The 26,067-nt window shown below is 44.5% G+C and overlaps 1 protein-coding gene across 10 annotated transcripts in view; it reads right to left on the bottom strand.

Moving 5' to 3' along the window:
* The window catches only part of TEAD1 (TEA domain transcription factor 1), a 152,780-nt gene extending 144,210 nt beyond the window's left edge, over window positions 1-8,570 (bottom strand). For 4 of the 10 annotated variants that reach the window (XM_039724947.1, XM_039724948.1, XM_039724946.1 and 1 more), the window contains exons 1-2: window positions 8,294-8,568; window positions 7,709-7,849 (exon numbers count right to left, since the gene is read on the bottom strand). The gene's annotated coding sequence lies outside the window, so the exon portion shown is untranslated. Of the gene's footprint in view, window positions 1-7,686; window positions 7,850-8,293 lie in introns of those variants that run through there. The other 6 variants (XM_039724951.1, XM_039724950.1, XM_039724952.1 and 3 more) reach the window with 3 other exon arrangements.
* Between the last annotated feature and the right edge of the window lie 17,497 nt (window positions 8,571-26,067).

The following is a 26,067-nucleotide window of genomic DNA, read 5'->3' as shown; positions in this document are numbered from 1 at the left end:
TCACAGGGAAGATGTACACATGCCTCAGGGAGATGAAAGGCTCAACAGCCCTCCTTTGCCAGGGCCTTTGCTTACCTTGCCCCTAATCACACCAGGATGAGAGATCACAGCTCTAACCTGCAATGGGCCAGAAGCCAAAAAACGCTGCTGTCACCAAATTTCCTGAGTCACACCCTGGACCTGAACTCTAAATCTGAATCTAAAACGGATTTAAAACTTGGGAGCAGCCCACATTCCAGCTTGAAGGGGACAGACACATTTCAGGTCCCTGCAGAGAAACCAGAAGCCCTCTAGCAGCCTCAGATGCCAAGCCAAGGGCAGGGAGCCTTTCCCATTTCCTGCAGGTGCCCGCATCAGCTGAGGCAGAGCAAGGTGGGAGCACCACCTCTCATTTCACTGCCCACCCAGTTGGCCCCTGGGTGTTTTGTCAGCTCCTGCCTTTTTCCAGGCAGATCATCTGGGTGGAATTCAGTGAAATGGTAAAGAGTGGCCACTGCTCAAATTGTTCACATTTCGCTGTTTCAAATGGAGAAAAATTTACTTCTCTTTGACATCTTCTCATTGCTAAAAAAAAGTGGTGTCAGCAAACAGATTCAGAAGACGATTGTAAATTTCTTTTGAGAGAGAATCTAAGTCCTTTTCTTGGTTATTAAGGACCTGGACATGAAAGGCATGGCAAGCACAAGTGGCCCTTTCTTTTCAATATCCAGGGCAAGGAAGGGCTGGGAGCAGCAGGAAAGGGACCCCACAGTGACACCACATCCATGAGCAGCAGCAGACAGCACAGAGAAGGAGCACCTGGCAATCTGGATTGCAAAAGGAGAGAAACAAAAAAGTCACAGAGATCCAAGGGCAGGAGAGCTTAACCAAGAGAAAGAATGTATTCCCAAGGAAAGAGGAGGGTCCAGGCAGCCAGGGACAGCTGTGGTGCCCTGCAAGGAACAGCCAGACCGAGCCTGTGGGGCAGGAGACAGAGGAATGTGCTGCAAGGTCAGAGAGCAGCACAGGCACATCCAGCCCTAAGGACACCACAGAGGCACTGAATGGAAGACTCTATTGATGGCTGGAAACTTCTCCTGCAACAGAATAATTACTCCCGAAGAAAGGCAGGGCGAGGGGGAAGATGAAGGAACTTCCAGCGACTCTTCCAGTCTTCTCCAAAGCTTTCAGTTGATCGTGGAAAAAGCAGGGGAAAAAAAAACTTCAAAGATCAGCTGACAGCAGATCTAGGGACGTGACTGGTTTTAAAGGTTAAATTTTTTTGAAAGAAGGAAGGCAAAACTAGGGATGTGGAACAGAGTTTTGCCTTTTTATTTTAAGCTGTAAACCACCTTTAGAACAAAAAAAAAAGTATGCTCTGATACTGGTGATAGATTAGGTGTGAATAAAATTTCCTTTTCCCCATTAACTATTGTCCCAGATCACCATATTTTTTTAACTGATATACACATAACAGAAGCTTTAATCCCCTAAACCTCTACGAATTTACCTTTTCTTCCAAAGTCTGTTCTGACATTTTCTCCCCTCAAAACCAAAATGTCATTCCTGAATTATAATCTCCCAACAGAAAGACAACCATGTAGAAACAAAAAACAAACCAAACAAACCATGCCAACTAATTCCAAAAATAAGCACCGCTGTTCACAGCACCATGAGGTGAATGAATGGTGAGAGATTCCACCAAGGGAATAATTGTGATGTCTATAACGTTAAGGAATAATTTGGCACCAAAAGTACCCAGGGCCATACTGGTTGGTGATTCAAACACGAAGCATATCAAAACACTACTGATAAGCTAAATTAACAGATAGCTTATCTGAAGCATATACTGGCCATATGGTGCCACAACTTCTGTTGCCTGTTGCTGGCATAACAATAGGCTACTGCAGTCTTAGACTGGAAGCACTATTTGACAAACTGTCAACAGCATTTTTATTTTTTTTTTGCAGAGCTCTAGGGCAATGGCACACTCGCCTATTTGCATTTTTTTTTTTAAACAGGTGAACAAAGAGTAAACCAGATGTCGACTTTAGAAATCGAGCTGTCTGGATCAGGAGATTTAACAGAGGCAGGCATACTGCTACAGCTCAAATCTAGACAATGAGCTTTTCTAAAAACACTCTGGCCTAGGGGAGTGGCTATTTAAAACACTTGGCTTCTTTTATTTCAGCACTATGGAAGTGAATTCTACTCTTAAGTGCCAGCTCAAATGAAGTCATTTTGTTTCACTGGGGCTTTCTTTGCATTTCAGAAATGTAGCATGTACTGTAGTAACGGAAAAGACCAAAAAATAGTGGGGAATGTGTGATGTGGAAACCAGCAATTTGATCACATACAAAAAAAAAATCTTTGAAAGGACAATTAAAGCGCAAGTTACATGAAATTTACTTCTTCTCAAAAAAAAAAAAAACAAGCAAACCAACACAACCAAAACAAAACTAACAACAAAAATAAAACCCAAACCACTTCTGAGTGCTTTAGGAAAACCTGATATTTACAACCTCCTCAAGCTCCACAAAGACAAGCAAAACTGACCAGTAACGACCATTTGCAAGGGGACTTGAATATGTTACAGAAACACATTAATACCAAAAGTATCATGAAAGCTGTCTTCCTGCTTTATTTAAAAAATAAATCTTACTATTTGAGGAGAAATAATTTTTTCATAACACAGTCATCTACTCAATCATTTCAAAAACTGGCAAAATAAAAACTACTGTCAATCAATATATAGTAGGTCTGTCTATGATATTCAATTATGAAAATGTGCTTTTAGCTGTGTTCTGTAGGAGTGTGAAAGACATAATGAGAAAAATAGATAACTTTCTGTTCTAATAATCTGTTCTGCTTTCATAGGCAGTTATGGGAACATATTTATTTTCTGACTTATACCCAACTAAGTATGTAGCATTTTTAGATTATCTTTTCAAATTGTTCTTGAACATTCTCAGTTAAAAAAAAAAAAACTCCTTTCATGTTAAGTTGAGATTGCACTTGAACTCTTTCCAAAAGCCAGAGCTGTACCGAATTATGATAATTAGAAAGCTGTGCGCATAAAAGGCAGCCCAGTTGATGCATTTAAAAAAGTTCATGCCAGAGAATATAAGTTCAATATGTTCTCACATAATTAACATTTCCCATCATTAGCAGCAGTTTTCAGTTCATGTATCTGTAAAAACAACAGCACTCGTCATTGTTTTAGATTCCCAGTCAATAGCATTTTAATAGTTTTACACATAATCCCAAACTTTCGTCCCTTCCCCCTCCCCACACATGGAGATTTCACATTCTACCTCCTGACCTGCTAGAAAATAAACTTGGATTCTGTGCTCGTGTGCTCCTGCAGCCACCCAGACCGGCTCTGACCCAAAAGTTCAGGGAAAGCCTAAAGAGCTGGAAAGCCAAGAAGGCCGTAAAGGTCCGGCAGGATGCAGGGGGAATAATCACGCTGTTCCAGTAAACAACGAGCAGAAGACAAAGAACAAAAAGTTGTAGGTGATACCCTGGACTGGACAGGAGCCAAACTAAAACAGGCTGCCTCTGACAAGCCAGGCACAGGCTGGAGAGACCAGGAAATGGGGTCACAGCCCTGAGCCAACCGGGCAAGCAACCGCGAACCCTTCCCACACTCGCGGATTTCCATCGTGTCCCAGACCTATGTTCAAAATTCACCCCACCAACGAGGGCGTGTAGCCCGTGATGGGTTACTCTTGGAGAACTTCCTGGGTAAAATAACTCCAGTTAGTTGTTGGGAGCCAGGTTTTAACTTTCAATCCCTGTATTTTGAAATTAATGTAATTCTGGTGGAATATTAATAACCTGATCCAGTATAAAAGTTGGTGAATGTGCATCAACACAGACAGAAATTTTGGCTTTACCAACAACAAGATAAAACTCAGTGTCTGCAGTGAGATCACAAAAATAAGAGGTTTGTTGTATTAAATCAGAAAACACTAAGCTGAATTTTATGTGACAGATCTGAGGAGCAAATTTGAAGTTGCTGCCTCAAAGGACTTAAGTCTGCAACTTTTCACTCTCTTCTGTTTTGGAAATGAGCAATCATTAAAACCAAACACAAAATTATTCCAGGAAATATTATTCCATCCTTGTTCCACTTGCAAAAGTCAAAAAGAGTTTTGTCCAAGAACAGAAAGCAAGATATGATCATAAAGTGGGAATTTACTGCAAAGATTGCTTTCCTAAAAGTGTGTCTTCAGCACAGCTTAGTGTCAGTTGGCTTTACAATTAATAATGCCATTCATCTGTTCATATATCACAGGATGCAATTTAAATTATACAGCACTTGCACAAACTGCCACAAAACCTGTAGCAGCCCCTGCTTGCAGCAAGATTATTTCCCTCCCAAAAGTCCTAAAATTATGCTGAGATTCAAATAATTCTTTAACAGTAAAGGAGTGCAGTTCAGGAATATGAAACGTCCCTGCTCGCGGCAAGCGCTAACGGCAAAGCGCAACACGGCAACGCAACAGAAATTAAACCTCAGGTCCCAGAAAAAAGGATTATTTCTCTCATGAAAAGGTAGGTCCCTCTGATGAGCCGGGGACTTCAAAATCATTTTTAAAGGGCCAATTTGCACCCTCATTACAGCCAATGTAATCCAGCAACGGGCCATATGAAGTTGATGGAATTAACCTGAATTTAGACCAGATTTCTAAGAAGTCAGCCCTCACCTCATATTTGCACATGCCATGAATAAAAGCCCAAATGGAATGAATGATCAGCTGTTAACAGAAATTTGCCTTCAAGTCTTAGGCAGATTACAAGTTAAGCAGAACATAAGCCCCGAGCAGAAATTTTTAAAAGTGTGTCAAATCAATATTCTTTTAAATCAAAGATGTCCTTCTTTAGACATCAAATATCACACTAACCATGGACATAAAGCACATGCTGTAAATATCTTAGTGTTTGATCCAGCAAATGTTTATTCCTATTAGTCATCCTGGTCACTTTAACCTGAGGATTGGCAAGGATTGGATCCAGCCAATAGTTTCTTCTTAAATAAATGGAATCACTACAGAAAGACAGCTTTTAAACACCTTCAGAGGGGTACAGGGTTAATATTAATGACGTGAAGAAATACCAGCTAGAATGAGTGATGTGATCTACCAGCTAGAATGATGAGTGATTATATATATATATATATATATATATATATATATATGTGGCATGTATCCAGTAAGAAACCAAGTGCTCATAACAGGTTTGAAGGTAACTTTCTTCCAAGCACACACATCCAGAACTGTACAGTAAATCTGCATGTTTTGGGAACAGTCTTAGGCACCTTCTAATACAATGAGATTACTTCTGGTGAAATTCTTCCAGCAGTGTAACCATCCTTCTTTACAGACTGAAAACTGACAGCTGTATCATAATGCACAACTGCATGTTTTTACCTTTGACTTTTCTTCAAATGAAAGATGCCAGTATTTCTCTATAGCTCCCAAAGTTTTTATTCCTTTATTGCCTCTACTGTACCTTGAAAGTTTGCTTACAATATTATCACAAAGGCAGCTTAAACAGAAAGAAGGAAGACATGGTTTTTTTCCTCAGCATGTGACTCAACTGAACTTAACTTTTTCAGGCACAGACAAACAAAGCCCAGAAACCACTTTAACGATATCCAAAACCACTACAGCGTCCAGAGCAGCAACAACAACAAAAACCCCCCGGTTCCAAGTGACACCAAACACACTACACACATGCTCACACATCCCAACACGCTATCACTGCTCAGCTGGACACTCACGCCGGGGCTACTTCGTAATTAAGTTTCTGCTGTTCTTTTCTAGCTGTTTAATTAAAACTCCTTTAAGCGCACTCTGTCTTTACCAAGACTCCTGTCAAATCAACATTTTTCCTTGGCTTCAGTGCTCCTGTACACCTCACTCAGCACCGACTAGGAAACTGTGGAGAATATAAAACCACAATCTGAACCTCAAGAGCTGTTGTTCTACTCCCTTGGCTGAAAAGGCCAACAATATTTACTTCACCAAAGCGGCGTAAGCAGGATGGATGCTCAAAATACATTGAATGTGTTTAGCAATAAAGTACTTTCCAAAGGTATTTCTAGATTGCTAAGAAGAAAAATTGGAAGAAATCCTTTGCATCCAAAATTTCTGCTTGGTCAGCTGATAAAAACCCGGAGCAAACAAAATGCAGAATTATCCCTACTGGTATAGGAAGCGCTTTATGACCTAATTAAACACCAGTGCAGTGTGAAAAGATGTGTTTTCACACAAAGGTGAAAAAATAAATGCACCTCTAAATGTTTACCCTTCGTGAAAATAATTTCAAAAAGTGGATTTTAAAAACTGGCAACTTCAGAACATGATCTAAATATAAAATCTTAAGTTTTGTGTTTCAAGAACATCCAGTGTATTAATTCCTGTATTTCTATTCCCAAATAAAGTGCGTGTGTGTATGTGTGTATATAAAAATACATATGTTCACATACAAACAAATATGCAAGCTTCCCTCCCACCCCACAAGTAATTTAATATCCAGGTCTGTGTCATTTTTAACAGCACCATCTTACCATCAGTACAATCTAATATTCTGTAATGGTATTCCCCAACTATTTATAGAGACAGAATACATCATACATTACAGACACACATTTCCAATCTAGGGTTGTAAGAAGAACCCCACATAATTTTAAATTAAGTCCTAATGTAATTACAATCATTTTTGTTTTCATATTCAATTGCAGGTAGCACGTAGTTATTTACATGAATTTTCCTGTTAGAGGCATTCCCACAGAGATTTCCATATTAGATGTGCTGCAGAATAACTGAGCATGCAGCCAGGCAGAGCAGCATGCTATCCACACAGCTCCCAGCTTCGCCCTCACCCAGCTCTGTAAAACCGCTAACCTGCAAGACTGCGCTTCCAAACTTTATCAGCACAAAGAGAAAGCAAATACGCTCCTGCTAACGCAGGAATACAGCTGCACATGTACTTCTTCTCCCTGAGGCTCTGCCATTTCGGCTTATATTTCTTGTATACGCTATTTTAAGTCAGAAAACACCGGTACAATCTGATGTTTCTTGCCCTTTCTTGCCTAGAGAGGAGCAGTTAAAAAATACCGGGAGCCATTTACATTCAGAGAGCGCAGGGCAGAGCTGCTCCCTAACTTTCCAGCACTTCTGGAGGTCACTTTTCATTTCTTTGTATCAAAGGCAGGCACTTGTTTCTAATAAGTTAACAACTCTCCTGAGAAACGTGGGTGGCTGGTATTTCATTGTTTCATAAATATTTTTATACTGGTAACACCGTTCAACTTAAAACAGATTTCAAGAGGAGAAAAATCACGACTAGCACCGTGCTCGACAGAGGCAGGAGCGCAAACTTTTTTTCCTTGGTGAAAACAGAGATATTTCCCCCCCCCGCTCCTCTCGCTTTATTTCGCCTCGCTGTTTTTGTTTGGTTGTGCGGAGGGGGCCGCTTTGTTTTAATTTGGGTACAAAAGGCGCACTGTATAAGTTTTCCCTCCCCCTTGGAAGTGTACTTCCTTTGAAAGCGCTCCTCTGCGAACAAAGGCTGCCACCGGCCCTCCGCACCAGCGCCGGGGACAGCTGTGCGATGGAGCTCCTCAAAACCTCGCCGAGAAACCAAAAAAAAACTTTAAAAAAAAATTTTAAAATTTAGAAAAAAAAAAAAACCAACCAAAAAACCTTGCGGTTCCTACCGAAAGGAAGTTTTCCAGGGACAATCTCCTCGGTGTTGCTGTAACTGCGACTTTGTCTTTTTTGGATACAATGTTTCTGCTGACTCCCGAAAATTTTCCACTTGAATGTGCAATTAACCAGCAGCGGCGGCGGCAGCAGCTCTGGAGAAGGAGAAGCAGCAGCGAAAAAGGACATTCCTTCTTTCATCTTTTAGAGGAAAACAAGCGAGGGGAGGGAGGCAGGACGGGGGGCAGCGCGGCGAGCGGAGCTCCGCGCCAGGCCGGGCGGCCCGGGGATGGCTGCGAGCGGGGCTGCTCCCGGCTCGCGTGCTTCCCGCGGGGGGGAAAAACCAACAAAAAATGTGAAAAATGCCGAGGATCGGTGCGCGCGTGTGCGAGGGGGAGAGCCTGTGTGAGTGAGCGAGTGAGAGAGGGAGTGAGCGAGCGGCGTGCGAGCGCGGCCGGTGCCGGGCGGTGACTCAGGCCGGGCAGTGCGAGCGGCGCGGAGCGGGGCGGGCGGCAGCGCCTGTTGCAGCTCCGGCCGCGGCCCCGCAGCGCCACAACTCCGCGCCGAGCAACTTCTCCCCCCGCCGCGGCCCCGCTTACCTCCGCGCCGCGGCCCCTGCGCGCTCCGCCAGCGCGCCGCGCTCCGACGGCAAAACTTCGCCCGCCGCCCCCGGGCCGCCCCGGCTATTTATGGCCCCCGCGCCTATTTTTAATCCGCCGCTCGGCTATTTATACCGCGGCCGTAGGTTGCCGCGGGCCGGCGGACGGAGCCCTCGGAGGATGAGTTGCTGCCCGGCCGGCGGCGGGGCGGGCCGGGCTCCCGGCCGGGCTGCGCGGCGCCAGCGATGCGAGGAATGCGCGGAATGAGGGGAGGAATGAAATGAACGCGGGAGCGGGGCGGCCGCGGGGCGGAGCGCGGCCCGCCGCCCCCTCGGGGCCGCGGGCGGGGCCTCCGCGCCGCGCTGACCTCATAGGGGAGCCCGCGGAGGGGCCCGGCCGGGGCTGCGCGGCCGCTCCGCGCTCGGCGGCTCCGCCGGGCCGTGCCTCTGCTGCCCCGCGGTGCGGCGGAACGGAGCCGCGGGGGATGCGCGGGATGGGGCTCTGCCCCGCGGAACGGACGCGGAGGCTCCCCGGGGAGGCTCGGTGCGCACACGCTCGCATCCGACCCCTGGGTGCGCGGCAAAGCCCCGTGCAAACCCCAAGGAACGCGGGTCTGTGTCCCAAAGGCCCGACAGAGCCCGGTAGCACGGGATGAGGAGACATCGCACCCCAAACTGACATGGACACAGCGTGTCAATTCACCCTCAGTCCAGATCCTGACCTTTCTCACAAAGCTGTCCCCAGCTCCAGATTTCACAATGCCAGTTCTGCACCGCTCCAAATGCGTGAGCCTGAGTGCCACTGGACTATCTGTACCCTTCTTGTCTTGTGCAACCCATCCCCCAGAAACACTCCCCAGGCAGCATCACAGGCACGTCTCCTTCGGTTAACAATCCGCTACCTTATGGAAATAATTGCAGGGAAGGCACAGCTGTTGTGCTTGTGACAATTCATATTTGCATAAGCAAAATGGATAGCTGGACACCTTGGTGTTTGTGAAATAAATTGCCTACTTTGATGTGCAAACACACATTTCTACCCACCTTTGAAAGTTTGCCCAGCAGGGCTACCACGTTTGGAGCGATCACAAAAATCACGTTACAGCCTCAGAGGAGCAATGTGTTGGCATCACCAGGCAGCATTTTCGTGTTCACACCGCACCTAAGTTCACGACACGCTGGTGGAATCCTCAATAAATGCCCTGTATGTTAATTTTTTGCAAGTTTTTAGAAGGGATGCCCTGGCGTTCTGGGAATGCCAGGAACGTGCCTGTCCCGCTGCTTTCCCAGTACCAATCCTGTGAGACAGCCATGCTGTTAACACACATCCTTGCAGCCTGTGGCTGACCCCAGAGCCTTTTGAAAAGGAGCCACTTGAAGCTCACATTGCAGTTTACAGGGAGGCTGCAGCTGTTTTTTACCTTTGTAGAGCAGGCATGGAGTGTGTATGACGGGCAGAAGGTGCAGGGCTCCCACTGGTCACACACAGGACACTGACTGAAACCTGCTAAAACAGCCCTGCAGAAAAGTCTGCAACGAGTAACAGTATCAAACAAAGCCAAAGTCTGAGCAGGTCTTGGTCAAAGAACTGTGAGAATGCAAAAACAAATGTATTTTAGGATATTTTTTCCCCTACACCATTCCACACTGGCTGAAAAATTTCCTCCCCAAAACAGGCTACAAGAAACCCCTTCACACATGCAGAATGTCTTTTCTCTCCAACTCCTTTCCAAATAGCTCTGGCAATATTGTCTAATAAGCGTCTGAGTGCCTGCACAATTGGTAAAATTCAATCACTTTGCAGATGTCTGCACAAAAGCCATAGTCTCCTGAGTGCACTTAAAGATTACCAACTCTTTTCCAATGTTGGAAAAGAAAAATGGGACAAAACATTGCCCCCCAACCCCTATAACACAGATTTTTTTTTTAGTCACTAGGCTTTAAACTCCCTCTGCTATGCTCACTGCAAAAACAGAAATGTGAAATGTCTTTAAATAAATGTGATTTTTTTTCCCATAAAGTTTGCAGAGGAAGTATCAAGAATCCTGACTCTTAAATTCCATGCATGTGCAGGGCCCAAAAGGTATCACAGCTCTGTACATGTGGAGGGAGAGCAGCAAATCTTTGGACAATGGATAAGCAGAGTTTGGAAACTTCTTACCTATAGCAGTTCTCACAAATGAAAGTGGTGCAAATTTTGCAAGATCATTTTCTCCTTGTGGAAAAGAAAAAAAAAAAAGAAGAGGATTGCTTCTGCAGCCACCACTGTGGACGGACACACATCAAACTCAAACAAGGCTGTAGCTGTTTGCTGTATCTGCAGACAAACAGTTCACTTTTGCAATTCAGAATTCAAAAGAATTGTGGGAGAATAATTAAATTTGCCTCATACCTCCATATTTTCCCGTTAACTGCAAGCAGCAGGGAAGGCTCAGGCATTTCTAATTCCCAGGTTCTGAAGTTTTCTGTTAGTGTCCTTCAGAGGAAGAAATTCTCCCGTGGAAGGAAGGCAAAACCAAATGCTGAGGGAAGACCAGAAGCCTTTCACTGGCACAATGTAAAGGTTCATCCCCAGTCCACAGTTTTCAACTCAGTGCTGGGTCCTGACAACATCTCTCTTGCTCCCAGGCTCTGCATGTAGCAGTGAAACCACCAAACTGAGGCCAGGATGAAGAGCAGACCAGCATGGTGACTAAACCTCGGCCCTTGAGAAGCACAGCCAGCAAGCTCCAGACAAAACCCACGTCCTCTGAGCACGGAGGGAGGAAATTCTGCCAAGCATGGATCTCTCTGGTCTCCTGGCTGGTATACCCTGGAGATTATCCTGTCATGCCACACCACATTGGCAGTCACTTCAAAAAACACATACCTGGAATGCCCATGACATTCTGACAGGAAGAAAAAAAGGTGTACTGGGGAGAGAGAGATCTGTGCGTTTTGACAGATGGTAAAGCCAAGGTAAAAGAGCACCAGGATCAGCCAGCCCGTTAGTCCAGCCACTGTCTCCGTGCCAGGGGAGGCTTTGGAGGCCCGGTGGATAAAGAGGGAAAGTACATTGGCAGCACATTCATGGACAGAACTTTGATGAATTGCCTGGCCTCTGTTTATTGATGAATGGCTTCTTCAGGCACACAGGTGCGCTGAGAATTACAAAAGCTGCAGAAAACAAAGTGACATTGGGACAAGCCCAGGCAGGGGCATTTCCTGGGGACAAATGCTTATCTCAGCTAGAAATGAGACATACAAGTGGGGAATATGCAAAAATGTGGTAAGAAAAGGAAAGAATGGGATTCAAGAGACAGTCCAATAAAAGGACTTCAGGGAGAGAGACTGGGGAAAGAGGAAAGACAGAGGAGTGAGGAGAGAAAGTGAGAACAATTTATGAAACCACAGACAGAAGACAGGAAAATTGAAAGGAAGTTTTAAAAGGGTGATAAAAATGGAGAAAGGAAAATCTGAAAAAGAAAAGGAATTGATGGGGCAGAAAGAACAGCTGAAAGGAAACCAGCTGGGTGAGCAAGGGAGACTGTAGTTCAGGAGAAGAAAAAATAGGAAGTAGCAGAAACAGGAGACAACAGTGAGGAAAGAGAATTAGCTTCACCATGGAAGGAGTGAGGTATGGGAGGACAGAAAAAGCAAGCAACAGAATTAGAGAATAAAGGTCTGCAGCACTATCAAGTCTTGCATTTGTCAGTGAAAGTCTGTTTAGAGTGCAGGTCCTATTGAGTCTGGGGCAGAGGCAAGTGTGAACATGCTTGGAGATAAGGAGGAGGCTGGACTGTGCTTTACATATAGGAACCACTTCTGTCTTTGTTAATGAGACCGCTGATAGCAGGGGGCACTGGGTGCAGGGAACATGACTCACACATTTCAGCCACCCAAAACCAGAGGGTGCTTTTTAGTCTCCAGGAGATGAAACAGCACCCAAAGACATGGGGTTAACAGAATTCCTTGCTTACTCTAGGAATGAGTAAACTCTCATCTGCCTAGAGAGCACTGGCTGATGAAAACAAGATGGACTTTGCAAATTCTAGATCCAGAGCCCATTTTGGACTTTGAATGAACCTGAGAGCTCAACAACACTGGGATTCAGTGTTACAAACACTGCAAGAATTTTAAAACTTTGTTTTTGGACTGCAGTTCAGATTAGGAAAATGCTAATCCCAGGAAGTGCTTAAAGTACTGCATAGATTAGGATTAATCTATAGTGTGCAAAGAATTAAATATCCAAATCAATGTGCTGCTGAACATGCCAACAAAAAAATGCTGTGGGGAGGCTGCAATGTAATGGAACAGAGCTCTCCATATTACAAATCCAGCTGCTGAGCTTTGTAAAGCAGCAGACAGCGTAAAGAATGAAAACAAATAACAATTTAATAATGAATTACAATAATTGAGTCGAGAGGAAGCCAGGACATGAACCACGGCCTCAGAGCCCAGCTGAGTTAAAATAGTACAGAGAGCGGAAATATATAATTTCAGACAATCCTGGGTGCTTATTTCTAAAGGTGAACTGAGAGCTTTTTAAAATGACATGACCAGAGTGCAAGGCTGTGTATTTCTGCCATTGATGAAATCACTAACACCAAAATGGGGTGGCTCTCATCCTGCTTTAGAGAAAACAATGTGGTCACAGCAGTCCCTTCCTTCTCCTGATAGCAATAATTCCCAGTGCCACTGATTGAAACAAATTGCTGTTGAAGCCACTTGTGTTGTTGGGCTTTTAAAAATATATTTTGCACTACAAATTTCATGGTGTCACTGTCCTTTTTTGCTGGGAGAGAAAAAAAAAAAAAAGGGAAAAAATGCCATTCAAATTCTCAAAGTATCTCTTTGATTATAAAAATGTCAGGTTTATGAGCATTTCTCAGCCTGCTTAATATGCAAATGGCATATTTTGCTCTCTCCCTTCACTTCGGCCTAGATTTCTAATGGTGTTCAGATGTTTGATGTTAGGTGCAGGTATTTTTAATCCTCTTCAGTATCTAAGTACATAATTTATTTTGGTTTCACTGGAGTTTAGGTGGGAATTCTATTCTGGGTATTCTTCATGCTTATCTAGACACATGAACAATAATAATAATAGTACAAATAGCAATAAAAATAACAGTAACAATAATAATGAAGGATAACTTAATGCTTATCTTAACCACTGAGGTACCCTTAGAGGCTTCCTTTGGCTCATGGTTGAAATCTACATCCAAGGAATATTTCAGAGCACTTAAAAGCACCACCTGCTGCGAGATCTGCTGCACAAGATCACTCCCAAGCATCCCCTTAGCTCACCAAAATGACTCCACAGGTGACTTCTGCAGGCAGGGGCATTCTGCCATCTCAATGCAAGAAATGGAAGATGTTTCACTAGAGAAAGTGCCAGGCAGCCTCACCAGGGACACGATGTGATCCTGTCGCACCAAAAGCAGCAGACACAGACTCCCCTGGCTGCTGCTTCACCTAATCCCTGGAAATGGGAAGGGAGAAGTTGCCATATGTTAGGAAAGGCTAACAACACCAGTGGACCACAAGTGACAGTGTCTAAAGTGGAAACAAACTGTCCCAGACATGAAAGAATTGTTTAACAGTCCTTATCCATACGAAACCCAAAGTGCCACTGGAAGTTCTGATGAATACAAACCCAAACTTCATGTGAGTGGCAGGGGTACCCAATACATGATCAAGGCAGGTAGGACAGATTGCACACTGGAGGCACAACTAGAATACTGTCCTCCTTATTTTACACTGATTTTTCAATTTCTCCACTCATGCTGCAGGTAGAACCACACATGGTAAATAAAATTTAGAGAAAACAGAAGTGAGGAGGTCTGAGCTCTGCAGAGGTGTTAAGGGTGATGTTGCTAAGAAGGAAGAAGCCAGAAAATATCTGTCCTCTTGTCACACAGTCTTCTATGCCATCTGCATAATGAGACTCACAAAAAGTACCCGAGTTTCTCACACTTCATTTTTTTTCTCAGTGTGTTTTCTTCTGCCCTAATAAAATACAAACCTGTTCCAGACACCTGCAAAGCTCAGGGTTTGTTCAGAACAGAGCAGGGGAGCTAAGAGAGCATGGCACCAGTTCTCAGGCAGTACAAAACTAGCAGGACTCTGCCTTTCCACTTTCCAAGGGGGAAAGAGGGAGAGGAGAGGCAAAGAAAAGGGGCTCCTACAAGAATGTGTTCCCATTTCCTGTTAGACTCGACTTTTTAGATGTTCAAGTGAGTATAAAAGGAAATCTAAAGAGATGTAAGTCATTCCCTACTGCAACTAATCCTTGAAGGCCAGGTTTACATGGCTTTTTTTGGTAGGAAAATTACAAAGAGTAATTTGCAGTTGATTGGTAATGAAAGAAGAAAAAAATTACCTAAAGCTGCTGGAAAATCCTAACGGTGTGTGGGTATGCAGTTAGATGGGCTCACCTCAGAGGATGAGAAGCACTGAGCCCAGTTTCTGGAGTGGCTATTACAGAATCTGTAGCAGTAAATATCACCATGTAAATCCCGACCTTTCCTCATCCCTCCCGGGGGGAACCACAACTGCTTTTCATCTTGCCGGTGTTTAGGAAGACAGTTTAGAAGCAGGGGTGAAAAAAGAGTCAGCCGAAGATGTAGGAGCCACTGGGGCTAGCTGAATAGGATCATCAAAAGGGGATCCCCTCTTTTTTATTTCAGCATCAGACTATCTCTTCTCTGACAGCTTCTTCTGTTGTGTTCCAGAAATGACAAACAGTAACTGGACTGACAGTGTTACTTGAAATTAAAACAGTTTAATGCATTTAAGAGTCAGAGTTTTGCAGCTTTGTGGGCTCCAGTGGATAGAGTGGCTGCTATGAAGCTTAATCCTGAGTGCAAATGCTCTCTTTGTTCTGGCCTTTCTGCTCCCGTGCTCAAGACGTGTTACATCTCCTCGAGAGCCAGCCAGGACACCCTGCCAGGGCTTGGAGTGGCCCGTGGAAGTGCAGGAGTGCCCCAAAGCAGTGTCCTGCAGGAAGAGCAATGCCCCCAGCCTGGGGAAGAGCTGTGCAGCCCGGGTGGCCAGGCTTTGCCAGCAGGAGCACAGGGATGGGTCCCACTGCTCAGCGAGCGCTCCCAGCCCAGGGCACAGTGGTGGCACAGGTAAGTGGGGCACACTCACACCTGGCAGTCACAGGCCCTCCAGGTGGTCATTAGAGAGCTGGCAGAGGAGTGCCAAACAGTGAGGTATGTAATGGACAAATGTTTATCATAAACAGAGAGAATCCTGACCTCGTTTCACATGTGATTTCATCTTAGGTGACCTCACAAGCCCTGTTACTCCACCACCTGCACAGCCTTGTCTGTTTGATGCTTCTTTTACCCTCCAGATCCTGAGGAAATTAATTAATTTGTTATTTTTCATAATCAGTCCCAGATGGATGATAACTGTCAGCATTTTCCAGTTGCATTAACATTTATCATTTTCAAAGCACTCTATTCACACAGAGCAGTTCATCCTCGCACCACCCCTGTGCCCTAAGCATTAGTATTTCCATTTTACCAACTGGAAATTGTAATGGGGAGTCAGAGCAATCCTCACAGTAGCTAAGGTAACAGCAAATTCAGTACCATCCAAATACACCTGTAGCACATCAAACTTTCCTAATGCAAGCACACACACCACACTGTAATTTTTCTTTCTTATTTACATACAAAAATCCTCTCAGCTCTGGTAGTTCTTCCAACTTTCTGGTCTCTGGTAGAGTTGAAGAGCCAAGCTCCCAGCCATTCCACAAATCAGGTTCCAAAACACTCTAAATGAGTACAACTTTTTTTGTGCCTTAAGATATTCTATCCCAAATGTATTCCAGGTACAACCAATAGTTTTAAAAAGTAATATTTCTAATTTATTCACTTACTACAAGGTCACAGAGTCATCTGAATTCCTTGTGGGTACAGAACTGAGGTTCACTGAAAATCAGGCCCCAGCTGAGCTTTGGTGAATTTTTAAAGTAAGCAATTAAATGGCTTGTAAAAGAGAGGTATTTCCAAGCTGACATCAGTAACTCCTGGAAAGAACTGAAACTCAGAGGAGCTGTGCTCTCAGTTGCAGTAGAGCATTCAGCAATGTGAAACTCTTTCCAAGCACATGCAGTGGGGAGTAGTTTGATTTATTAATAATAATGGCCTTACATACACAGCTGTAGGCAGCTGAAGGCTTTGGAGTCACTTTCAGCAGCCAAAGGCAAGTAGAGAAGAAACCCTGGCTAGTAGTTAGACAAGATTTGAAGCCTGTGGAGCTGTAACCCCTTCCTTGGGCAGTGTTTCCTCCTCTCATCTTGTCCAAAGGGCAGTGGTGCCTGGCTGAGCTCTGCCAGAGCACCCCCTGCCACCCCTCAGCACAAAAAGGTCCTGTGACGCCTCTGCTCATGCGAGTCCTTCACACAAACAATTCCCTGAATAAAACCTCAACACAAGCACCTTTTTTTTTTCATGATAATAACGTTTCCTTCATTGCTTTCAAAACTGTTTTCCCTGCTTGGCCTGTGTGAGCCCGGAGCTGGTGCTCTTTAGGATAAACCTCCCCGGCTCCGGGCGTCGCAGCCCGGCCCGACGCTTTCCAGTGGGACAATGCCTGGGAAGAGGCAGGAGCCCCACAGTGAGACCCAGCACAGGTAAAGGAGAGCTGCACAGTACCAGCTGAAAGGGAAATCCTGAGCAAAGCAGTTGGAGGCCTGCCTTCTGCCAGCATAAAGACACTAGCGTGGCACAAAGGGAGGTGTTGTGCTGCTGGGACTGGGCCCCGCGGCCTCTGCCCAGGGTGGGGGTCTCTGATCTGCCTTTCAAACTGACAGATGGCTCTGTGCTTCACAGAGAGGAAGAAGGGGACACTGCCATCCACTTCCTTGCAGCAAGGTAGTTAAGCTTCAGTCCACTCAGCACAGAAGGAAAATCAGGTTTAATGTCCTCCTCTGCCTAAGTCTGCTCCTCCAAGCCCCACGGAGCGAGCACTGCCTAGCAGGAGGCAGAATAGCAGCTCTCCTTCAGAGATATTAATCGCATTTCACTGTGCTCCTGCACAAGAAAGCAGTGGGTTTCTCCCAGAATTTCTGTGCAGGATTAGTATTATATCCAATAGTGGATATTGCCCCTTAAACTGGGACTGAAATGGGATGTAACCTCCCCTTTCCATGGGACCGGGAGCGTGGCCACCAGTGCACCTTTCAGAGAGGTAAGGGGGCTCCATCCATTGTGTGGCCTCAGCACAGCCTGGGTAAAATGTACTTGTTGGCTTCATCTGGACTGGAATTAGGCATTAATGTGCCTCTGCATTGTAACCCCTGCTCATTCTGCTCCTTTTTGCAATAAAAGAATTAAAGGTTGAAAAAGGGCCAGAGGCAATGGGAAATCTAAAGCCATTTGGAAGGAGCCACTGCTCAGAAGGAGCACTCATTGACTTTACCTTCTCAGTCCCTGTGCTGGGCTCCTTCTAACCAGGCATCATGGCAAAACAATGGGGAAAATAAATAAACTTCATGGGATCGAGTCGTTTTAGTAACACATCAACATAAACATCCTACACGTGAAACACTGCCCATACCTCCTTGCTCTGTTTTCTTTTCTCTGGGTGACTGTTGTCTAACCTGCCTCATTAATTCAGGCCAGCAGAAAACAGTAGGTAAAAACAGTTTGTTTGAGACCTGGGCTTGTTCTGCTGCTCAGGTTTGAAGGGTTTGTGACTATTTCCCAACATCTCATGAGCACTGGCTCAGAAATGTGAGCCAGTAGCAGTGGCTTAGCAGGGCAATGCACATCAGCTGAGCTATGGCTGCTCATTATGTCAGAGCTTTCCATGGCATCCACGTGAATCCTGCAAACAGGGAATGAATCTGGCATCCAGGCTGCACCACTGGGGAGGGACTTCTATTTCCGCCTAATTTTTAATCTCCAAAAGCATGAAAAGATCCATTAAAGTGTGGCAAAGGGACGACACGTGCTGTGCTCTTCTATGGCACCACACTAACAACTGATGGCTTATGTTATTGGGGAGGAGGAGAGCTGAGCTATTAAAAACCTAATTTACGTCTCTGTCTTCAGCATGTGACTCAAACCAGTTTTGCAATCAGTTACAGGTTAACTAGCCAGGGTTAGGCAGGGTGGGGCCTGCAGTAGATTGCAAAACTGGTTTAATTCAATTCACAGGACGAGAAAACATCCTTTAAAATAGGCATTCTAGAGGAAGAGCAGATACCTTGCTGTCAGTTACGGCACATGCTGCAGCAAAGCAGATTTTCAGGCGCTGCTGGAGGCACTGCCTGCACCCCTGGGTGCCCCTGCACTGCTGCAGCTGCAGAGCTGCCCTGCCTGCAGCGCGGGGCTGTGCTCAGGGTACACCCTCAGCTGTGCCAGGGCAGCTGGCTAGAGCAGCACACATCACACAGCAGCCTGGCCAGTGCCCTGCCCACGGGCACGGCAGCACGGGGAGCAGCTCTGGAGCTGCCAGGAGATCCACAGGGAGGGATGCAGAGACATGGGAAGGAGCTGTCCTGTTTTCAGCAGAAGCAGTCTGTTGTCTCCTGCAGGGTTCTGCTGTTTCTGAGAGGCAGAAAGGCAGAAGGTGAGAGCTGCAGGCTGTTTTTACCTGTACAGCCTCACGTGGATGTGGGATGTACCACAGAGCTGGCGTGTCTGAAAGCTTTCCTTAAGTGTTAAACTGAGGAAGATGCAATACAGAAAGCATGGGAAAAAATAATTAAATTGCATCAAAAGTCTCTTGTATATGTGCTAAAATATGTGACAGTTTCAGAATCTTGCACCCTCTCTTGCTATCAAGGCAGTTCTTTTTATTGTTTCTAGACAATACAAATGTAGGCATTGTCCAACACTCTCAGAGGAAAGATGAAGTACATGGTCTACTTTTCTTTATGCAGCCAATAACATCATTGTATCTGGGAGTTTTTCCAGTCTATAGCCTTAGAAAAGTCCTCAGAAAATGAGAACCCTGCTTTCATTTGCATTAGTGGGCCTTTCATGTTGCTCCAGCAATGTGAAAAGGTCCTAGGTTTTCACAGGTATCACAGAGTATTCTGAGGTGGAGAGGACTCACAAGGATCACTGAGTCCAACCTCTAAGTGTAACATTGTCACAGCAGTGAGCATTTGGTGTAGTGGGACACCAGGACAGACTGATGGCTCAGAGGAGCTTCCTTCTCAGGAAGTGTTTGGGAAGTTAGGATGTGCATGTGCCAGGGTGGTCTGGGAGCATTTGATCACATTGCAGTGCAGGGCTAGACTGAGTGATTTTCTGAAATCCCTCTCAGTTGTGCAGTTCTAAACATTTCTGGTTTCCTAAGAGACAATTTCTTTGTGTGTCAGTCAGTGTGGTCTGGTTCTATCCCCAGAACATTGCTCTATATTTTTGTAAAGGCTATCAGCTTACCCACTGTAGCAGTGAAAATTAAAAACTGCATTCCTGAAATTGGCCTATATCCTAACAACATACCAAAGAAAATACACAGAAAAGGTATCACACATCACTTAATTAAGATTGTTTCTTCTGTGTTTACTACAGTGTAAACATATTTTCACTTCTTGCTCCCCAAACTGTCCAGCCCAGCTGAGTTGTGAGCTGTGATCCTAAGGACATCCCACTATTGTGCTTTTAAAAAATGCAATTAAAGATTCTTCCTTTCATCTATAGATCCCCCAAAATTGTTTGAAGTCCTGCTCTGTCTACATGGCAGACTGATTTTTTTACTCAGAAGATGTCAGTTTTAAAATGAGGCTGCCACCTTTGGTTCTGAGCACAGAAGCCTCTATTTGTTCCACAGTAACCTCTGTGGGAAGGCACCTTCACAATGCTCCATAGTGAAACTCCAGATACACCTCCTTCAACATCTAGAACCAAAATCAGGTTAAGTGTTAATCCACAGCTCTCCTGTGCCTTGCCCATGGAAGTGGCCAGTTTTAAACCAAAGTTTTTCAAGTGTCCTCATGCTGCCCCACAGAAGAGGCATGAGAATATCCTCACTGGAACCTGCAGAGCAGCAGAGAGCCAGGAGAGCAATCTGGCTTGGGAGTTCCCTCACTGACCCCACAGAGCTCTTTTGCAGGGTAGCTAGCCCATGTTGTGGTCTGGGTTGCAGTATCTCTTCAGTGCCAGTGCAGCCCAGCTCCCAAATTTCCACGAGGAAAAAGAAACTTCAGCTTGTGTAGACGTGACTGTCAGCATTTTGTAGTGCCTTATTCATGCTAGAGGCATCAGTCCCAAGGGAATCAGACTAGAGCTGGCATTTCCCTGCCTGGAAGGGAAGCAGAGCAGCCCCTGGTCAGAGCTGCACTCGGGGTGACTGGAGTAATGAGGTTCTGCAGTCCATAACTTTTCACTGTGCATTTCCTCCCTAAGGAGTCACAGGCTGGTTTATTGAAATCACACACAAATAGGTCTCAGTGCACTTCTTAGCTGTAGACCTTGGGAAAAAAACCTCAGATAATTGTGAAATGCTCTTGTGGAACCTGCAGAAGTGTGGGCTTTATTCCTGGCTGTGGGAGCAGCTGGAAGATTGACTTCAAAGGAATCTTTTAACCTGTTTGTGTTCCAGTTCCAGAAGAGGGACAGTCACCTGCTCTGTGCTCCTGTCATGCCAGCATGGGCTGAGCTCCTTCTGGGAGCAAGGCTGGCCAAGCCCAGTGTGACCTCCCACCCTGCTCCCTGCTTCAGCTCCAGGGGCAGCCAGGAGCAGACCTTTACCAGCACCCTTATGCACAAAACAAGCAGGTATTTTTATTGTTGTTATGACTGCAGCTGGTTGACAGAAATCCCATAAAGCCTGAGGTTGTAAAAAATAATAAAAACATTTAAGGTTACAGAAAAGTTACTTTGATGCCGAGTGCCAAGTTGGCATGGCCAAAAGTGACTCGTCACAAACGCCAGCACTGCTCCTGCTCCCTGCATTCATGGAGAGGCTTGGGTCACTCTGCACAGACGCCCTGCTCCTGACACTACCTCAGCTCACCCTTCCCAGAGAAATCCTCAGCCAAGCCTTCCTCCACTCAAATCAGGCTGCTTCAGTAGCTGTACTAGTGGCTCTGGGCTGTGCTGCCCAACACCAATTCAGAAACTGCACTTGATGAGGCAAAAGATACTTTGCCAGCATCTCATCCTCTGCACCCTCTGCCCATGTAATGGCTGTATTTGATCATTTCATGGAAGCCAAGCTCCTAATTTTTAAACTGCTGCTCTGCAAGTCATCATTAACTTGCAGGTCTGCAGTTATGGCTCATCTTGGAATGTTCTGTCATAGCATGTGATGTATTATGAAAGTCAGCATTTCTCTAGGGCAATAAAATCTGCCTTTCAGAAAATCTATGATGAAGAGATTTATTTAAAAATTAGGTAAAGTTTAGTTTATTTTAATTTTTATGACTCCTCTGGATGGCAGGACAGCTGTATTGGCTGCATGACATATTTTTGAGTAATAAATATATAGCCATCTGTTCAGCTCATAACATTGTGTTAATAGGAATCTCAAATTTCAACTCAAGAAATAAACATTTTAATAAATAACATAACAGCAAGAAACTTGGGTTAACTGATGGAGACCTAGCTGTAGTAGTAGTGCATCTGTTTGAGTTACTCATTACAGAAATATTCAGGTACAAAGTACTTGTCTAAATGGGACCTTTAGCTGAAAAGCATTAAAAGTCTGCATTTCCTGGAAGCTTGTGACTGAGACTAAAAAAAAAGACCTGGCAAAAAGATTTCCAGGTTTGTGTTGACACTTGGATACATTTTAGACCTGCATTTCCTGGAAGCTTGTGACTGACACTAAAAAAAGACCTGGCAAAAAGATTTCCAGGTTTGTGTTGACACTTGGATACATTTTAGAGAGATGAGAGACCTGTAGTAACCATTTACTCACCCAAGCTTCATAAACTTCTCCTACGGTCTTGGTGGGCCAGAGGTGACGCTTTAGAGAACTTCAGACCCAGCTGGATTTGGAGTTCAGGCCCCTAACTCTAGAGAAAGAAAAAAAGCCTTTGCAAAATACAAAAATTTAATGGTTAAGAGCACCATTAAATTAATCCCAAAGTTGTGCAGCCCTTGTAGGACAATATCCTGCTGAAGCGGTCTCAGTGCAGACAACGCTGAGTCAGCTCTGAGTCTGTTCTGAAAGGTGAGTTAGCACTGGGTGAGTGCACTGGGGAACCTTGCACAGGTAAGCATGAAACAACAAAGTAAAAGTGTGGTTTGGGGTTTTTTCTGCTTCGAAAAGCTCTTTTCGGTGCATGGTAAAAAGAAGTGCAAAGAGGTGCAACTGCAGGTCTTTGGTTGCCAAGATGAACAAAATGTCACTCTCAAGCAGATGGTGCTGCTGATGCAGAAGGTCAGAGACTTGGAAATTCATTTAAACAACCCAAAACAAAAGCAAGGGAATGGTAGAGACAGTCAGTTATTAAGTTTGAATATTAAAAAGAGGGTTGAGGAAGCACAGCAGAAAATGAAAGCCAGTTTTTCCTTAGATTAGCTGCAGAAAATATATTTGACTTCCTAATAAGAACTCGAGGGAATCATAAGCCACCAAAATAAATCCTGGTCAGATCCTTGGACTGACAGGTGCAGATCTCACCTGAGTATGGGGAACCACAGAGGACACAGCATCACCATAATGAATGGTCTTCACACCAGGTTTCATTGCAGGGATGCATTCCACTTCCCCACCAACCACCTGGGTGCTGGTGCTGCTCCTGGCCCAAGATTTAATTTTAGCACTGGGAAGAACACAGAGCAGCTGGCATCTTCCTCTGCCATCCCCAGACAGCTTCCAACTCCAGCTCAGCAGACTGGTGAATTCCAGTGCTTTGTGGCTAGCACAGGTCAGATGTGACACTGGAGAAGTCACAGGAATATGGCTTTATGATTTCATAAAGTACCTTCACAGGAACTAATTAGGGGGTAAGTTATTAACGGAGAAACCACCAAGTTATGAATGAACTGTCAGTTGCTGTGCCAAGTGGCTTGCATCAGCAATTACAGCCCTAAATGTTCTGGGTAAAAGCACACTTAATAGGACCCTTTCACGGGCTGTGCAGTCTCTGTCACAGGAACAATTTAGTGGTTCCTTTGTCTGTGCCAGCCACAGAAGGGCCTGGAAGATCTGTGATCTCTATTCAACTCCTGTGACATAAATTTGCACCCATCTTTGCTACTCATTAACCACTTCCCTCCCCTCCCCCAACTTTTTAGCTCTTATGCCTGGGGAGAAAATGTGATTCAAACATATTTTGGAACAGCAAGACCTCCCTGAGTTTGCAGAGAGCCTAATAAGATGCTTGTGAATGTAAACTGCCCTGTTCACATTGATCAGTGCCTTCACTGGTCTCACAACCACAGAACTGCTCATTTTTCAGCAATATACCAAAGCTGATTGAATTTTTCATGTGGGCTTTCCCAGAGACACAGGACTTTACACTTGGTTTCTGTACTCTGCTGCAATCTCCCAGCAGCAGTTCCTATTTCAGTGGTTTTCCTGGAAGCAGGAATCTGTGGGATTGTGGTCCATCACTCCCACTCCCTCCATTCAGTCAGGCAGCTGCAGAACTCTCCTCTGGCTCAGCCCCTGGTGGTGTGGCCACACAGAGGTGACACCAGGAGCCCACAGCAAAGTGACAGCTCCTGGCACCCACACCCTGCCTCCGGATCTCCAGATTTCCTCAGAAATGGGTATTCCCACGTGACAACCTGCCAGCCCATCGATCTGCAGGAGGAAAACCAAGCAGCGAGCTGTGTTTTTTCATGCTCTCCTTATCCCTAGGACAGCTTGTCAAAATCCAAGCGGCTTTTAACAGTTGCACAGTAAAACAGAAGCATCAACAAGCTTTTGCAAACACACAGCTCCAAACAGAAATAATTCCCACACAAATAGCCTGCCATAGCTCAGCAGCACACACAGAGTTTGAAAACTCTTGCAGACAGAAAGAGACGTGGCATCTGACTGGAAAGAACAACTTTCTATCTTGGTTTTAAAATGGAGTTGAAAAAAAAAATCTTCCATTTTAATCTGTTCCTTATTAAGAATCACGTAAAAAAAAATAAATAATCATCTTAAAGTTTTCTAAGTAAGAAACTGGCTGTTGGTGCAGTACTTCCTATGTGTTAGTATTCAAGTACTTCCAGATTATGATTAAAATATTATGAGCTGCTTTTATGAGAGCTGAAGTCATGTAAGGAGATTTATATAGGCTATTGCAACCTTCCTATCAACTGCAACTTTGCTTAAGGCTACTGTTTATGCTTTCAGAAAATGCTGGAGATATCCAAGGTCTGAGGCACCAGAAAAAAGGAAAAGGAGACAAGCATCTGTCATGCTACATGGAAAATGAATCCTTCTGGCAACTCCTGCCCAGCCCTAGATTAATATGGATTTACAATTAACATCATCAGTGAATCAAGCAGCGTTGTAATTGTTTTTGCAGCTATTCCAAAACTTTCTTCTGCACAGACATAACCTAATTCTAACTTAGTGAGACAGAACAGCTTGACACATTTGTTATCTAAAGACCACTTCAGCCAAAGAACATAATGAAAAAGCATGGGAACTTGACTCAGAAGCAAAGGCTCTTCTTTAATATTGGTTCTAAAAATAAAAAAGCCTCTCCCCCTTAGAACTCTCATTATTTCTGATTCTTGAAGGTCTAATTTTGCCCCAAGGACTGCTTCAAAAATACATTCTCTTTGATAGGATTGCTTAATACTGCTCAGTCAAGAGGGATTAGAGCCTTCTGAGGAAAAGAACATATTTCTTATTCATTTTCTTGACTAATTAGTAAAGATTACTTTGGGAAACCTTAGCTGTGGATGTATCGCTCACCTCTTCTTCACAGTGGGGATTAAGAGGCAGTGGGCTCTTGCCCAGGAGCAGTGGCAGGCAGGGCTGTGGCACCAGAGCCAGGCTGGGGCTGCAGTCCTCCTGCAGCAGCCACCCAGGGGTCCAGCCAAGCTGAACCCCTCTGGAGTCCTGCCTCCAGCCAGTCTCCAGGGAGAGCTGAGGGAACTCTCCTCTTATGCACCAGCTGAGGGTGGGGAAGACCCCTGGGCCCACAGTTCTGGAGGTAAAGTGACAGGAATATGAGCTGGGAAGAGCAGACACAATGGCAGAATCAGTTTCATGTCCTTTCTCCTCTGTGCTGTGGCTGGACACAGCTCGTTTGTGAGAATTAATCACAATAATCATATTCCTCCAAACTTCTTTCCTTAAACTCAGTGAATTTGTACAGACACACAGAGTAAATAAAAATAATGTGCCTGACTTGGTTCAGCTATGAAGTCTAAGAAGCAAACAAGGACTCTCACTTTGTGTGGTGCTGGGTTTTCACTGTGTAGTGCCCCATCAATACATTCAGGTACTGACACTTGAAATAAATTCTGATAAGGCTGAGACAAGACTAAATCAGACCCAGGGATCTGAGTCTGAAGTTCTCATTAAACCAAAAGCAGGACTGTTGTCTATATTTATGCTAAATAATGACTCAGCCCTTAAAAATCCTTGATGTTGACTTACATTTGTGATTTTTTATTTTATATACCTGGCTGTGCTTAGAATTCTATACATAAGACTAGAATAATATTATAACATTATACATTATACAAGATATAACAATAATATAATATAATATAATATAATATAATATAATATAATATAATATAATATAATATAAATAATATTTTAAATATATTTAAATATCTATTATATATATTGATATATATACATATAACATTATAATAACATTATACTAGAATAAGACCTGGCCATTATAATATATAT

Source organism: Passer montanus, unplaced genomic scaffold, assembly GCF_014805655.1.
Source record: "Passer montanus isolate IOZ18808 unplaced genomic scaffold, ASM1480565v1 scaffold54, whole genome shotgun sequence".
Taxonomy (NCBI): domain Eukaryota; kingdom Metazoa; phylum Chordata; class Aves; order Passeriformes; family Passeridae; genus Passer; species Passer montanus.
This window is presented reverse-complemented; position numbering and strand designations above follow the sequence as displayed.